This window comes from Rhamphochromis sp. 'chilingali', assembly GCF_963969265.1.
Source record: "Rhamphochromis sp. 'chilingali' genome assembly, chromosome: 4".
Classification (NCBI taxonomy): domain Eukaryota; kingdom Metazoa; phylum Chordata; class Actinopteri; order Cichliformes; family Cichlidae; genus Rhamphochromis; species Rhamphochromis sp. 'chilingali'.
Window position 1 is genome coordinate 16,683,295 of NC_137948.1, and position 13,459 is coordinate 16,696,753.

Sequence of the window (13,459 nt, forward strand, 5' to 3'; positions counted from 1 at the left end):
TAATTTCCTTTTCTGAGTGCAGTTCCTAATAGCCTTCAATCATGTAATATACTGACCATCAAGCACCGCATTCACAAAACAAATCCAACTGAGAGGAAATATGTCTTTGCAGCGGCATCACACCATGCCCACATAGCACCGGTTTAATAGGGCTTTTCATTTACACCTCCTTTCACACTTTCTCAACTATTCTGTCGATTGTAACGTGTTGACACCGTTGCTTGTCGAAGGTCATTGTCATCCTTTCACACGTTCCAGCTCCTGCTGGTGCTTTTTCAGCCGTCTCTTGTGTTAGATTCAGTCCTCGGTTTGAAAGTCCTCTTTGCCGAGGACGACGCCGCTCTGGTGACAAATGACAAATGTCAATGAGAGACAATGAAATTTGCAGAAAGATCAGTATCTACTGAAAACTCGCGTAACTTTGACACCTCTGTCTAAACAGTTTCCCTGGCAGCCACCCGGAGCCATGAAGGTGAGTGATAATGACATCTCTGACACTGCTATGACAGTGCCAGATTCACTGGCTAGCAGAGGCAGACCAATTTATTGGTGCATGTAAACTGACATCTGTACTTTCTCACTGCTGCCGTTCGTCTCCTACAGTTAGCCGTTCCAATGGAAATCGTACATCAGAGAAATAAAGTGGGCAAGAGGTGGCCTTTCACAGACTGCCTAAAACTAAACTTTCAGAATCACTAAGCAGCAGTTACTAAGCAAGTGTAAAGCAGAGTGTTTACATTTAATGACACCAGAGCAGATTTGCTGTGAAGCCAAGCTGGTTATTTTATGTCACAGAAATAGACTGTCTAAGCCAAAGATATAAACAACTTGGCAATGCCAAGTGCCTTGCTAGAAGCATCTGCACTTTAACAAGCTGATATGTTTCACCACATGGCCTTCATCAGGATTAAGAAACCAGCATGAAAACATAACACACAGAGCAATATATGTTAATGGAAAGGAACCAATCATTTCACTGTGCTGATGATACTTTAGGATATATACCGTACATTCAATTTTGGGATATTTTTATGAGATATATCTTACATGTTCTGTGTGCCTATAATAAATATTATGAAATCAAAGTAGGTTTTTATCACTGTTTTGTGTTTTGATCTCAAATTCACCAGCATAAACAAGCAAAAAAAGGCCTGTCTCTGCTCTTTTGGGAGTGGAAATTATCAATATCCAATGAGGTCCATGATACATATTTTATATTGTATAGTGCAAACACATTACCAAAGTGCTGCTGCTGCACACAGCTGTTTTTCTCCTTTGTGGCTATTGATAGGTGCAGTTCTCCAGCAATGTTTGTATGACAGCCTTGGAGACAGGAGGACAGCTGCCCTCCTCTCCCACTGCATTACTGCAGGAGTGCCGCTAGCAGGCAAACCCAACGTTAGCACGGCTAGCTGTTGGCACTAATGACAAGAGAAACTGAATGTTGCTAATGCAGTTTGGTGCAGGTGGATTAAAACTTTTGCCAACTTCTTTTCAAAATATGAGTAAGATGACGAAAACATGGTGTTAATAATGACCGAAACACTGTTGTGGCCTGGTTGGTTCGGAGGTTGAGAGGAAGAGTGGCAGGATGTGGGAGGAGAGGGAGGAATTTCATCTGAAGTCTTGTCACTGAAAAAAAGAAAAAAGGGAGTTTCTGCATCAGGTATGTTTTTATTTATTTCTCTTTTCCATCTTAAGTTTTGCCAACCATCTAATTTATACATTTGCGCCATTGTATGTGCAACAGACATAAATAAAAGTAGACTTCTGCTGTACTGTTTGTGATTAGACTATTTCATACACTGATATAAGGATCATTTGAACCAAAATACATAAGCTTCGTACAAAACAGAAATATATATATTTATCTGTGTCATTTCAATTATGCTAACTGGCTGCACGAGGGTTATCCAGCGACCTAGCTTTGTGAAATGCTGTGCCTGCCTAGGGTCTGAAATTAGGTAGTAGCAAATGTTGTTGTTATGAGAGTCACTTTTCTTATGCATGGTCCTGGTAAAAATAAAGAATAAAACTAAACTGAGAGATTAGTGAATGGATAGGTAAGTCAACTCACTTTTACACATCCAGCTTACAAGGTTGTTTTGTTTTTGTTTCTGTATCCGTGGGGAATTTATAAAACCTGACTTTGCTCTACTTATTTGTATTGTATTGTACTATTATATAAAATGCTTAGCTGAGGATATCCTTATTGCTCCCTGTTACTTGCCGGTCTGCATTTCTCATTTAATGTAATGTCTGTTTTAGTAGAAATGTATATTATGATTTTGAATAAGTATTGGTAAATGGACTGATTCTTATATAGCACTTTTCTACTCTCCTGGAGTATTCAAAGTGCTCTATACAACATGCCACATTCATCCAATCACACAAGTACTGTTTCTACCTAACATGTAGACTGGAGCCAGGGATCGAACCACTAACCTTACGATCAGTAGATGGCCTGCTCTACCTTCTGAGCTACAGCCACCCCATAACTGCAATATACTAACCATATTTACTGAATCTATACTGAAATGTATAGATTCTGGACTGCCCTCGTGCCTTCATCTGTTCGTTTGTTATCTGGTGTCAGGAGCTTACCACAGTCTTTACTGAATGGCAGCTCAGGATGTTTCTGATCATCTGAACAAACAAAGCTCATTGCTGGCACTGATTGCTGGAAACGTCCTGCTCAGCACTTCAGAAAGACTTCTGACTCATCATCATCATCATCATCATCATCACCGCCATCGCTCATCACAGGCTTTGTTTCCTAACAAATAAGTCACAAGAGCAGCAGAGACAGCCCCTGGGGCTGCTTTATGTTTCTGAGTATTTTCCGCGGATAGCTGATGCAACACATATTGAGTTACATTGTGTTTTTGCAGACAACCAATGCTCAGTTCAGGCAACGAGCCAACGTGTAGTGTCACATTGTAAAGCTGTGGGAGGCCTGAATTAATTAGGCTTTCGACAACACTAGCTACACGGCATCGTTTGAAGCTATGTAAGATCAACCAAAGCAGATCTGATGTGTGTTTAAATTTGACAGCAAGTGATGGTGAAATATGTTTTCCTGCTTTCTCTCAGTCAGCGAGCGGCCCATCTGCAGGTGGCCGGCTGGGCTTGTGCCTCACTGATGAAGTGTCGGCTGGATTGACGGCGGTGATGGGGCAGCTGGAGTTTGACAAGGTATGAATGTGTGCCTTTTTTTCAGTGAGGCTGGATAATAATTGAGAGCTCTTTCAGAGGGATGAAAAAAAAAAGGCTTCACTGTAACTCTGAACTGATTAATTCTGATAAAGCAAATGGCAGCCAGACTCCCCTCCATCACAGTGCTTTAGAAATATAGAAACTCCCACCAACTCTAAGAGCAGGTACATAATGTGTCTCAGCTGGATCATATCACCTAATATATCACTGCACTTCATCCACAGCCATACTGCTCTAATGCGGCACATCACTAGTGCCCGTTGGTAGGAACACAGACAGGTGGGTTACGTTGCATGTTGATCATTTAACAACAAAGATAAGACACCGTTCCGCCTTTTCCACACGACAGGATATACTTTTGTGTGTAAACAAATACTAAATAACAAAGAAGAGTCAAAGCCAGATTTAGAGAAGGAACAGAGAGAAGAAAAGCAGGGTTCAAAAACACAGGCTTCCTTGTTCCTTCACTGGCTCCGTCGTTACCAGGCAGAGTTCTTCCAGCCAGACAGCCAATGAGCCACCGGTCTAGCCAGACAACCAGCACGCCAACCACATAGACTTCCACTCAGCCAGTTTACCATCTGCCTGGTAAGTTTGTCATTGAGCGAGCCAACGCCCGTCTGCACTGGTGAGGCACTAGTGGCTACTTTGCTTGCTTGTCTCAGTCCCAAAATCTCACACACACACACACACACACACACACACACACACACACACACACACACACACACACACACACACACACACACACACAACAGGAGAGAACTCTCTTATTTCTGCCTGTTCCTCAGTCCTCAGCCGCAAAACACCCAAAACAAAAGGCTGCTACCCGTTGCCCAGCTCCCACATCCCCTGCTTCGCTCCGCAGCGCCTTCAGAGTAATCGATGCAAGGTAATTTGCCGGTAATTAATTCGCTGTTCGTTTGCATTTATTAAAGCTGTGCATGCTGACAGTTGTTTTGCGTGGCATCCAGCTCACCCCGGGCTAATCAGCACCTTTAGATTCGGCAAACTTATTTACACCAAAACAAATACGTGTACACAGACCAGCGCTCTCTGTAATCCTCTGCCCGGTTTACCCTTGAGCCCTGCTGGACATGAAGCATAGTACCCCTGTTTATTGTTGATGTATGCAAATGTGCCACATCCATCTGTTTGTTTAATTTAGATTTTTCTTGTTTCCAGCCATGTTCCCGCCCCTCCTACTCCACCTCTCCCTCCCCTCACCCCCCATCCACACCTTCTATGTCTCCTGCTCCTCCTCCTCCAACCCCTCCTCGCTGTCTCCTTCATACTGCTCAGACATCAGAGTGCTCATCTGCTTAGATCGCAGCCAGCTCTGACGTGGTCAGGACGGAGGGGAGTGTCCACTGTCCCGTCCCGGTCCGTATGCAAATTGGTCGTGTTTTGATTTAAAGACAGCTGCACATTTCATTAAAGTCACCAGTGTAGATGAGACAAGAAAAAGTATACCTCTCCAGGGATGCAAAGGTTGTTTAGCTGGAGTCAGTGTTGTGGGAGCTGCTGTTTAGTGCTGCAGTGGGGAAAAAATAGAGGAGACGAAAGGGCTGCCCAGGGACTGCTTTGGGGTTTAATGGGGCTGACTGACTAGCACATAATTTAAAGCTCACACTGATGCAGAATGTGAATGAATGCACACTGCATGATAACCAAAGCAATTGACAATGAAATATAGACCAGCCTTCAAGGTACTTTGGCATGCCAAGTCAGTTGTATTTCCACCAACCGCTGCCAGGCTGCTGCGAGAAAACAGTAAACCCGGTGTCTGTGTAATAAAATGGCTTGTCGTGTGGCCATCCCTCCACTCTGTGGCAGATAGACTGTTCCCTGTGGACTGGGTGACAGACAAAACGTTGCTTCCCCAGAACATTTTCAGCTTTTCAGAGAAATAAGTTGTTGCTGTGACAGAAGTCACCTAGACCTACAGTTATAGTTCTTCAGTTTGGTCTTACAATGATTGCAACAAACCTACAGTTGCATGAATAATTACCTGAATCCTTGTTACTGTTAGTCTGAATGGATAAATTCCTAAACGGCATCTTTCCCCTGCTTTATTCTCCTTTTGCTATTACTAGTTGAGGGTGATAGTTGTCCAAGAGATGAAAGAGGGGTGATGTATAGGCAGGTGGGCATGCTGTAGGGTTAAACAGTGCAAGCAGGAACGCTGGGGGAGGATCTGCTGGCATCGAGCCAGCTCTGGTTGAATTCAAAGACATGGGGAGGAATTGAGAGGAGAAAGCGTTGGTTGCTCTGCATAAACCATCAGAAACAATAGAGGAAGAGAGCAAGTGGTTCTGGTTTTCTTGACAGGGCTGATTATATTTATGCAGGAATGGAAGTGCGGTTGCGGGGGAAAGGCATTAAAAGGGGTAGTAAGATGTGGGCAGGTGCATGGAGCGCTATTATAGGTGGCCCCACTGCAAAGCCAAGGACATATACCCAAGAGGAGCTGATTGAATGCCATGCCAATAAAAGGAGGCAGTTTCATGCACCATTGACCGAGTTGGCATCCTCGCAGTCTCACTGTAATGAAACCCCCTTCGAGGTCAAGATAATATGAATCACATTGTGTTGGTCTGTAGCTCGTACTGCTCAGAGAGAAAATGAAAGCCCAAACCTGTTTTGTTTTTTTTCTTCTTCTTGTGTTGCTCTTAGAGTATGTTGCATACGTCTAATGTTTTCATTGTATGTCAAAATAAGAAGAAAATTAGATTGTTTGTTTGACAGAAATGAAAAGATCAAATTCTGAGTCACAATAGGTGGGGAACATAATCAGATTTGAGCCCACGGTGCGCCTACAGCCAGAGAGATTGTCCTTTCATTTTCTCTGTAGGCAGAGCAGCGTGTCCCCGAGCAGACTAATAGAATGCTTGTCTTGTGTCTTCTCAGCCATGAACTTTTCTCTGTCACAATTACATTCAGTCTGGAAGCATTTGTGCCTTGCAGCAAAATACAGTATATTAACTAAAATGAAGCAGTCAGATGCTTTTGTTGATCTCAATGAGAAGTCATTGGAGAAGTCTAGTTCTCAGCAAAAAAACCTCTATTTGTTTAGATATAGTTTAAGGACAAGAAAGACAAAACTTTAAAAGATAAAAAAAAATATTTATATGTAGTTTTACATAAATATAGTGAGCTGATAAAACAGTGAAGTGATTTAGCCTTGGTTAAGAGAATACTTAACTGGAGCCAGCTACCATAGGGCAAGAGGCTGCTTGCACCCTGGGCAGGTCGCACCCGGACAACCATTCATGCTCACATTTACATCTACAGGCATTTTAGAATCACCAATTAAGCTAATCCCTCTAGCTGCATGTCTTTGGGAGGTTCATACCCAGGACCTTCTTGCTATAAGGTATCAGTGCTAACCACTGTGGCACTGTGTTTTCCCTTTTTCTAGTATATTGAAAGCATATTGGTTTCAGTAGCTACAGTAATCTACATCAATAGGTCAATTTACAGCATGGACACCTGGAGTTGTAGATGCACAGGAAAAGACAGAGAGAGGAAAACATGGAGGAGCCAACATACTGTCCAGAAGACATTGTAGGTAAGGGGCTGTTGCACTGTGCAGCACCAAAAAAACCCAAACCCAAACTAAACAAAAACTGAATTAGTAATGTTTAAAGCAAAGATTGTATATAAAAGATGGATATAACCAAGAGGATGTCATCCTGGTTTATGAAGCCTGGTGTTAAAGCTAGCACTTTGGCAGTGTGCCATTGCCCAGAAGGTGGAGTTGGTGACACACACACACACACACACACACACACACACACACACACACCCCACCGGTCCCTAGCAAAAAGTGGTTAGTGAGTGGTTGTTTGAGGTTGTTACTTGTCTGCCTGTGAAATTAACTGCTTTAGTCATTTGTATGCAACATAAACGCTACGACAAAGGAGGATGTCAAGGCGAACCCTGGTCAAGTATGTGCTAAAAAAATACCTGGTACTAGGTACTACCACCTATTGGAAAACCCTAAAGGTTCACTTCAGTGACTCAAATTAGTTGTGTTGTAGCCTAGCAGAAAGCTAACTGCTACAGCCTCCCTTGTCACCATCTATCTGCCAGTCATTGTAGTTTATGGTTGATTGTTTTCAGTTTTAGTGACCGATGCTTTTTACTCAGTTGGTTATAGACAATATTTGACCTCACTGTAAGTTTCAATTAGAAGTTATGCAAAGAAACAAAGCTTTGTGATTTAACACAAGCCAAGAACCATTTTGAATGCAATGATGTATATTAGTTATTTATTTGCTGCACAGTGTAGGGTTATATAGTATTTAGTGTTATTTGTAACAGTACATTTAATGTTTCAGAATAAGTACTCGACCGATTAAAGAACAAATGATAATGCAACATTAAAAAACTGCCTATCAGAGTAAAACATTCAGAAGGCACATGGTTGTGCTCCTGATGTTGCACCATTGCCTCGTGCTGTTTGTCCACAGCTGTAGCATTTGAGGCCAAAAACCCCTCCAAAAACAAACTAATTCCCTACTGTTGGTCCCCAGTATTAATATATATACTGATCCACAGGCACCTTGGAACCTTCTCCACTCCATCCACCGCTCCTTTGCCTGCTGCTCACTCATGTTATCAATTCACAGTTTTTCTCAAGGAAAATATAAGTTAAGCTCACCTTATTTACATTTATATGATCAGATTTTCTTCCTTATGGAGGGTATGCAAATTTGCCCTTTTCTTGAGTCTTCGAGCCACATGGTGTGTAGATTTGTTGCAAGGAATGAGGTAAAAAATAATAACATTGCCCTCCAGGAGGAAAGAGGCCCAAGTTAGGATTTCTGGACCTCATGAATTTTGTAATGATCAATTTTGTTTACCGTACCTCCTCCAAGACTTATCGGGATATATGAGAGCTTGATTTACACCCGAAATGTCGATCTGTTTTAGTCTATATACTGTTGGCTGCTGCCGCTGCAGTGTTCTGTGTATTATTTTTCATTTTCTCCATGTGATGACCTCTAAATTCCACTATCAGTTAGTGTTTGTGCAACATGGGGAGATGCCAGAGTGCACCGAGTTACTGGTCATGTCTGAAATCCTCTGTAAAGGCAAATTTGAGGGCTGGATGGATGACACTTATTTTACTGAAAAAAATGAAAAAAAAACGTATTTGTAGTTGTGTATGTGTACAAGTGAGGGCCAGAAAATGTGTATGATGGTGAGTGCTTTACCCGACTGAAACTCGGCTAGGCTTTGCACTTAGTGTGCACATGCAGGGGTGTGTGTGTCCGGTGGAGGGAATAGCTTTCGAGCAAATTGCTTTCTGCCAGCATATTGCCACCGCCAGTCTTTATTCCCCAGGACGAGAAGGCATGTCTCAGACGATTACAGCCCCAAACTCAGGCTCGTGCTGCTGGCCTGCCCCGCTCGGCCCATAGCCCTTCTTTACAATACAGTCCTCTATACCATGCTATACCCAGCATGAATGCTGATATAGAATATTTAACAGACACTCCAAGCGAAACCCAATAATATAATCAGGTAATAAGAAATTAATTTTCCCCCTGGCTGCGCTTTGACTGGGCTGTTGATACAGGGAAGAGAAATCAGGAGGCAAACGTCGGAGTAGGTAGCTTGGCCTCTCTCTCGCCCTCCCTCGCTCTCGTTTTCTCTCTGTGTGTGCATCAACATTTCTCATGACACACTTCGGTGATTTGATAGCCAACCCCACGCATCCATTCACACGCCCCATGCTCCCGTGCACATACAAATTTGAAGGAACCCTCAAAATAACAAGGAAGCCTCGGTCTCTACTCCGCTGAACTGATGACCAAAGTAAGAAAGCCACTCGTGATAGCCACACAACAATACATGCATATGCATATTAACACACAGCGACAACAGTCTCTTACACGTGGTGAGTGGCAGTGGCGTGCTGGCCTGCACCACATACAGATGTTGGTGTGGCAGATGCTTCATGCTAGTAAGAAAGTAGCATCTTTCTGGTTTGATTTGTCCTTTCTTTTCTCACTTTTCATTCCAACCCTCTGCATGCATTTTTCTTCTTTCTCTCTTTGAATATCTGAGCGTGTCCTTTATGTGGTTAATTAGGAGGCAGGAGTCCATTGGTGTCATTTCTCTGGTGTTTTATTGTCTTCTCCTTCTTGGCTCCCCCCCCAGTCCCCAACTGGGAGACATCAATAACCCTCTCCCCCAACACACATTTCATGCCAGAGTATCCACGGCCCTGGCTGCTCTCGCCTGGCATAGCCATCCATCTCTGTGCACTCCCTCTTCTTATATCACCCACCACCCACCCGCTTCTCTCTACTTCTCTCTTCCAACACCCCCCTCCTCATGCTGCTTCTCCATCCCGTGCCATCGCCTCTCTACCTGGAAGCATTTGTCATCCTCGCTTACTGCGAGCTGCGGCCGACACAGTGAAAGAAAAAAAAAAAAAAACCAGGAAAAAACCCTCAGTGGCAATATGCAAAAATGCAAAAAGGTAGATGCGGGTTGCCCTGGCAACGGCTCTGAGGTTATTTCCAAGCACTGATGGAAATCAATGTCATGTGCCAGGCAGGCAGGCACCTCCGTCCTCAGGAAAATTAGAAAAAAGGGGGGAGGAGGGAAGGAGGAGAAGGGAGGGCTAGAAGGACAAAGAAAAATGCAGAGGAACAGAAATCAGGTTTTTCTCCTTTCTGAACCTTAAGGGTTCCTGACTTTTCTTCAAAGAAACTCCAGGCATGCTGGCATGTTATTCAGTTCTGCTGCGGGTCACTTTTGTCTTTGTTTTTGCCTTTGCATTCACCATAAATTGTGTCCTTTTTCTGTAAGTTACTGCATGCAATTACTGCCACGAGCCCCGTTTCATCGTTTAATGTGCAAAGCGGAAAAAACAATTTTTCTGGTTGAAAGTGCACCAAATCAACAAGATAAATAAATACATGCAGGAACATGTAGGAAACATGCAGGAGCATAAAAACATACAAGAAGAAGAGGATTTTGAAAAAGGCATATCAGTATAATTATGTTTTTGGTGGCTTTTTGTGTTATTTATTTCTGATTTTACTTTGAAACTTGACAACTGAATTTGATTTTGGAGCAGTTTCCCTCAAGCATATTGAGTGAATATCTTTTTGGATGTAAGTGGGCCAAAGCTCCACTGCTAAACTCCTCCAACGCTAAAAGAATGACTAGCTTGGTCTTGAACTTGTCATATATTAGATAATGTTAAATACCTGCTTATAAATTATCCAGTCCGTTTGTAAAAAGCAGCATGTGCTCAAAAGATTTTCTTAAAAGAAAATCAATTCATGCAGTGCAGTATATCCAGAGGATAGTGTAGAAGCGGTGTCAGTGCCATACGCTGTCTATAACAGATGGATACGTGTTTGAAAAGAGAAGCCACTGAGGACGTGCCTAAAAACCTCATTCTTTCTATTGGTCATCAGCGAGGCGACGGTTGACTGCAAAAAGAAGTCGCTTTGTATACAAGTCGATAGGAAAGTGATCCTCAGTGCTTTCTAGTTGTGTTTATGGTGTCAGTTAGTTTTAAGTATACAGCACAATGTTTATTTTATTAATTATGATTCTTAATAATTAAAAAAAAAAAAGACCATAAAGACAGCATGCTTTTGAGCGGGGCTGCTAAGGTTAAAAGCTGATTGTTCAAAAGTGTCAGGGGATGACAGTAAAGTCACCACACATAGACAGAAGTGCAAGAAAAGCAGCATTAAAGGCACAGACAGTGGCTGCACTCGACACTTTGTACAGTGTTTCACTTCAGCGCTTCGTGTGTTACCACTTAGCTCTTCTCCCACAAACTGGTTGTTCTAAAAAAATTTGACACTGCCCCCTGGTGACAATAAACAGCTACAACATATAGAAAACTGTCTGCAAAGCTGTGCAGCAATGCCGGTCCCTTCAGATCCCTCTGTACTCATCCATGTTTGTTTCTATTTTTGTTTTCATCAGTAGTTGTAGTTTATTGAGATACAGCCACATCTGAACTGAGATGCAGTATTATGCAGTCGGCTAATGAGCACCCTAAGCTTTGTTTATTTTTGCCCTGTATGGTGCCTGCGTTAATAAAAATTCCCTTTGGAGGTGGAGGAACAGTAAAGTATATATTGGAAAAGAAGGGCATTTTTATTATCATTTAGTTTACAGCAAGTGATATATTGAATTAATTTTCCTAGGGTGGAATCAATAACCCATAAACTCGAATTTATAGTGTAAACTGCTGGAACCACCACAGGCCATCTCTGACAAGTCTTGTATCAGTGTGGCTGGCGGCTGCGGAATAGATGGGCCATGCATTCCAAGCCAATAGGTTTTCCTCCTCATTTGCATACCTAACATGGCGTTCACACTCCAGTTGACACATTTGCAACCCGCCACTTATCCCATTACCGGCTGTCCCTGGTCACAGCATTGTTTGCTGTGTCGGCACTCTTTCTTGTTGCCTCGCTGCCTGGCTCTGTTTTGTGTCGATGCACTCGCGTGTTTGCTTGGATGCTGGTGAACTTGATGCAACTGGGCACACGATCAGACACGCATGCCAGCACACATCCTCGCATACATACATAATACTACTCTCAATAGTGCATTCCAGTTATAGCATGAGATATATGTAGGATTACCAAAACAAAGCAAATGAAAAGAAGACTAAAACTAAATATTTCTGCATCAAATCCCAGCTACAGTGTTTTAAACTGACATTTTCATGTTTTTCATTTGGCTCCATTTGGTTTTGAGACTCATTTAAGACAAGCTGCATAAGCAAAGTAATACAAACTGTATTTTTTCTGTAACGTTTTCATATGGTCATAACGGTCTTTGACATCATCTCAGCACCAACACAAAAGACCACAAGTAAATATCCTCCTTACACACACGCACGCACACTGAACCTCTGAACCCCCCTCTCCTTCTGTTTTGTGAGTTGCTAATATAGGGGTAATAATTTGTCATTAAGGTTTAATTTTTGTTGGCGCCTTTGCTCTGGATGTTTAATTTGAGTCTTAAATAAACTCCCCATAACCTGCAGCCATTTTTGCCTCCTCTCCTCCTCCCTCTCTTGCTCCCTCACTGCCTGGCCGCTGCCTCCCTCCCTCACTCCCTCCCTCCAACATTCTCCTTCTCATTCCCTCTTTTCAGAGGGCGGCATTACAACCTAAGTAAAACCGATTCCCACTGGCAACAAAAAGAAACAAGGATGAGCTACCTTGTTCACCTTCAGTTTCGCTGCAGGATATAGTCCGTTACTGTCTCACAGAGCCACAGTGGCATTTGCTTCTTCCCTAAATAGGCGAGTTAGAGTATGCTGCTCTGCAGTGAGTCTTTTGGAGTTTCATGTTTTACAGCAGGGGGTCTTGATATCTCTCACACAAGACTTACATGACATTTCTGTTGAGCTCTGTTATCAAATGGCTGTGTAAACCGGCTTACACCAACACTCTGAACTCAATGAACTTAAAATCACTGAGCAGATTCTCCATGGTGAAGGACCGCAGCCGAACGTTGTATGTCACCCGTGGATTTTCTGATAAGATCGTTTTCCACCCTGCACATCTATTTTTGATGTGCTGTGTTGGTGGCGTACGGAATAAATGAATATTCATGACTGTTCGGAAAGCCTATATGTATCATAGTGATTTCCACCCATGTCATCAAGCTATGCAAATTACATCCTCACATCTCCATACGACCGTACAGCCCCCGCTTTCTCTTTAATTAATGGTGCTGAGAAAATGTTTTTTCTTCCAAGGAAAAATTAGCTCCTTCAAAATGGAATTGGTGCAGATATTAATGAGAAGTGATAATTCAGGACTTGTTTTTGCTTTGATGACTGAAGAAACCGCACGTTCCCTAAATGGCCACACATCTTTATGTTGCTGTCCTGAAACTGAAGTTCTTGAACCCTATACAGGATGAATATTCATGGTGACGTCTGATTGGACGGTCTTTTAAATATTTGTAGTCTTTATCTATAATCCAGTTCTTCATCTTGTATTAATTAACTGACAAATCAAATATGCACATTGATATGATGTAGAGCTCATTTGCAGTAGCAAATCCATTTTCTAACAATACATGAAAGTACCTGCCAGGTTGCAAAATGTTCATATAGAACATACCATATAGAAATTTGTCAGCATCTTTTGTTCCCTTCACTTTACAATACTTAATGTTTTAAATTAAATAAAGTAAGATAACAGCAGAGAAATGTTATGGTCAGCATTTACTA

The 13,459-nt window shown here is 42.4% G+C and overlaps 1 protein-coding gene across 1 annotated transcript in view; it reads left to right on the forward strand.

Moving 5' to 3' along the window:
• The first annotated feature begins 1,399 nt into the window (after positions 1 to 1,399).
• tnrc6c2 (trinucleotide repeat containing adaptor 6C2) overlaps positions 1,400 to 13,459 on the forward strand; it is a 152,851-nt gene continuing 140,791 nt past the window's right edge. Inside the window, exons 1-2 of the mRNA XM_080879963.1 lie at positions 1,400 to 1,666; positions 3,094 to 3,195. The gene's annotated coding sequence lies outside the window, so the exon portion shown is untranslated. The remainder of the gene's footprint in view (positions 1,667 to 3,093; positions 3,196 to 13,459) is intronic.